Genomic DNA, 4,132 nt, shown 5'->3' on the forward strand with positions numbered 1-4,132 from the left:
TACATCAAATTAAAATGAAGCCAATGACACTGTCTATTCACTATTTTAAAAATGATGTCTTCAATAGAATAGGGTAGATTTATTTAGCCAAAATAGAAGCTGAATCATTGACACATTACTAGTTGGGATTGATGATAAAGAGGGAGTGACCACACTAGATCTCCTGGCTTTGATAGTCTCTTGTTATCTGTTTTGTGATGCTTTGGTATTGAAATAGGACCTTAAAGCATTTAACACTTTTAGAGCACTGACCATCTATTTAACTCAAAAGTTTTACAGCCTTATCAATCCCTAGTGGCAGGAAACAGTTAAATAGCTCTGGCAGACAATTATCAAGGACTGAATCAATGCCAACAGTGGCCAGGGTAAAATGCTTGCATAACTTTAGGAAAGTTATGTAATTTACTTCTCGTTCTCATCTTGGCAAATGGGAATAGCAGGGCACTCTCCAGGGAATGCTGATATTTAAAAATAATTTTGTCTAGGAACATTCTGGGAGTAGAATGCCAATTTAAAAGAATGAAATGAAGAGGCATGAAAAAATTTAATTATTTATCTTGATTTTTATCAATCCTTTTGTGTTTTTAATGAATAAATAAAAATGAAAGTATGTTCTTGGAAAGACTGCAAATTATGTCTATTAAAGCCAACACTGGCAAAGTGTTCTGACTTAAATACCTGTTTATTGGTAGTATGGGCATGAGGAAAAGTTAACTTTTTAGAATTGAGTTGAATTTATATTTTTAATCATAAGTGGTTGTGAGGTATTTTCCCAAGTGAGCTCTGCTTTATGTCTTACATAGTTTATGTAACTTCTGTAGAAGAGACATGCTTCTTTGATTTAAATTATATTTGCTACTACTCATCTCAGAAAAATCTTCATAAATGTAAAAGGTGCTTTCTTAAAATTACATAATTTCATTTCAAAATAAGATTTAGTACATCCTTTCATAGTCAGAAACAAAGAAAATCCCTCCCCCCAAATCTTGATCTACATCCTGTTCATTTTTGTTAAAATATGGAATGCTTCACGAGTTTGTGTGTCATCCTTGTGCAGAGGCCATGCTAATCTCCTCTGTATCGTTCCAATTTTAGTATATGTGCTGCCGAAGCAAGCACTCATCCTGTTCATTTTTTACTATTAGAAAGTAGATATCTTATTATAACATCAGTTATGATCCTGAACTATGGCTGTGCTTCTCAGTGGTTTAAGTTACTTACATGGTTTTATAAAGCTAGTATGTTTCTTTAGTCTATGAAACTATCTTGATGAGAAGGTCGAAGGATCACCAGCACAAGAATCCATGATGCAACTTTCCTTTGCTTGTCACCAAGACTGTGGGGCAGCAAAAGTGAGAGAAGCCATGTAGCCCTGCAGAGACAGACACTGGAACATTAGCCGGTAAGCCAGAGCCATGTGGTGATACACAGATTAATAGAAATGGGTTAAATTAATATGTAAGAATTAGCCAATAAGAAGTTAGAGCTAATGGGCCAAGAAGTGATTTAATTAATACAGTGTCTGTGTGGCTATTTTGAGGCTGAGCAGCTGGGAATGATCAAGTGGCCCTCCTCTAACATTCTTCTACATAGAGACATCCAGTTATGTCAACACATTTGTCGAAGATGCTCTTTTTTTTTTCATTGTCCAATTAGGGATTCTTTGTCAAATGTCAGGTGTAGATTTACATAGAGGGCGTCTTGTATTCAATTCCATTGATTCACCTGTCTTTTTATGCCAATACTGCTTGATAGTTTTATGCTGCTCTTGCTTATTTGTTTATTTGTTAATAGGACAGCTCTGTAGTAGAGTTTGAAATCTGGGGTGGTGATACCTCTAGAAGTTCCTTATTATAGAGGATTGTTTTAGCTTCTAGGTTGTTTGCTTATCCATAAAACGTTGAATATCATTCTTTTAGGTTCTGGAAAGAATTATGTTGGAATTTTGATGGAAACTGTGTTTATATGAATTCTATTTACCAATTAGTTGCAAATGATTTCTGATTTATTAATAAGCATATTTTTCTATTATCTTCATGCAATTTGTTATTGGACCAGCTTTATAAATCATTTCCACTATATTTGGAAATGATTTCATATATTTGGTATTTTTTCAGTAGAAGTTTTTAATAAAGGCATTTTAATTATTTTCTTGAGGATTTTCTTTTTGATTGTTGTAAAGATTACAGATAACACTACTTGTTTATGACACAGTCATTTAAATAATCTTGATGTGGGATAAAAATGTGGTGTTTTCTTTTTGCCTGAAGTCTTTGGATTTAACTGGACACCTTGCCCATGAAACAAGCTTTAATCCATCAGTTTATGCGTTTTGTAGAAATATGCCACTCCTTCAAAAATACAGTCTTTTTCTTGACCAGAAATAAAATTTGATGCTATCTTGTACTTCCATTAGTGATAGCTATAAAGATAATATGAGTCACAGAAGTCCTAATGGCACTGCTTGGGAAAGAGTTGGATATTTGTTTGTGTGCGTATTCTTCTTTCTTCCTGATCTAACTCTTTCCCCAATTATCACTTGTATGAATTTGAAGTTTATTATTTTTCCAAATGTCTGAGTAATTGATTTTCTAAAAGGATATGGCTAGCTGACATAGCATTCGAATTTATAGTGTTTGATAAGGCTGCATATATTGACAAAAAATGATACTGGAGAGATGTTATATTGGCTTCCATCCACGGCAATACCAGTGTTCATTTCATCTTCTCAGGACACAAGTAGAAATTTTGGAATGCAATTAAATATTTCACATCATGCTTAAGGGCACTTCATCCATATTTCTTAGAATAAGGTAACATCTCCACTTTAAAATGCAATATTAGGACATGAGCAGGTATGTTGACTCCTGAGATAGAGATAACATTTCTCCTATCCATTTCTGGTTGATGTAAATTTTGCTAGCAGGTAGTAATTTTACACTGCAGCAGGTTTATACCTTGGATTTTCATTTTTAAATGTAGGTATCTGATTTTGTTTCAGGCCTTGGATAGAGTTTATCATTTCTCATTTGCTTGGTGATAAAACCTTTATAAGCATAATGAAATTCCTCCAGGCAAAATTGCCTTTGTTATATACAACTTAATAGATGCAGTATTGATAAAAACAATATAAGTTATTAACTCAGAAATATGTTGAAAATAAGTCATTAGCTGAACCAAGAAACCGATGAAAAGGACATGAAGAAAAGGACTTGTAAATTGAAACCAGAATTGTTCTAAAAATAATAGTTTTTATTAATGTATTATACTTCCTTTTATTAATGTATTACACTTATTATTAAAAATAGTTTTTATTAATGTATTACAATTCTTTGAGCTATGTTATTTTAACACCCCTGCTTCTTCCATTTTAAGTTTTTGTGTCAAAATGAAATTATTGGTTTTGAATACTGGTGGTCTTAAAAAGTGATGAATATACACAAAGCTGAATGGAAACTTTATGGAAAAAATTGTTAAAAGATGTAATTTGAAAGGTTATAGAGTTGTTTTCAAAATATTTGGTTTATTCTGTCACCACCATGTAGTCATAAAATCTTGTACTTATGAGCCTCGTGTCTGCTTTACCAGTGAACATTTCTCTACAGTGTTTGTGTTTACTGAGCCACAGTGTGAGCTTTTGAGCCATGAGTAGTATTCTCATACTGTCTGAATATGTTAGAGAATTTTTCATTTATTTTACTCATTTATTTTTTTATTTTACTCATTTTACTGCTAAAATGAGTAATACAAAATATGAGTTTTAGCCGGGCGGTGGTGGCGCACGCCTTTAATCCCAGTACTTGGGAGGCAGAGGCAGGCGGATCTCTGTGAGTTCGAGACCAGCCTGGTCTACAAGAGCTAGTTCCAGGACAGGCTCCAAAGCCACAGAGAAACCCTGTCTCGAAAAACCAAAAAAAAAAAAAAAAAAAAAAAAATGAGTTTTAGTGTCTAAACTTACTTGATATTTTAGTAAATTCTTCATCCTTTAATCACATCAGAACATAGAATGAAGTGCCCTGTAATCGCAAATTGACTGATCGAAAAGTACATGAAATGCATGCTACATATGCTATTTGTTTAGGCTTCACAACAACCCGTTTTCATCTTTCAAGAAAAAGTATTTCTTAGGACA

At 33.2% G+C, this 4,132-nt stretch overlaps 1 non-coding gene across 1 annotated transcript; it reads right to left on the bottom strand.

Moving 5' to 3' along the window:
- Positions 1-1,012: 1,012 nt before the first annotated feature.
- LOC130888297 (U6 spliceosomal RNA) lies at positions 1,013-1,119 on the bottom strand. Its single transcript, XR_009058434.1, has one exon. It is a non-coding gene; the product is annotated as a U6 spliceosomal RNA (small nuclear RNA).
- Positions 1,120-4,132: the final 3,013 nt, after the last annotated feature.

Source organism: Chionomys nivalis, chromosome 16, assembly GCF_950005125.1.
Source record: "Chionomys nivalis chromosome 16, mChiNiv1.1, whole genome shotgun sequence".
NCBI lineage: Eukaryota > Metazoa > Chordata > Mammalia > Rodentia > Cricetidae > Chionomys > Chionomys nivalis.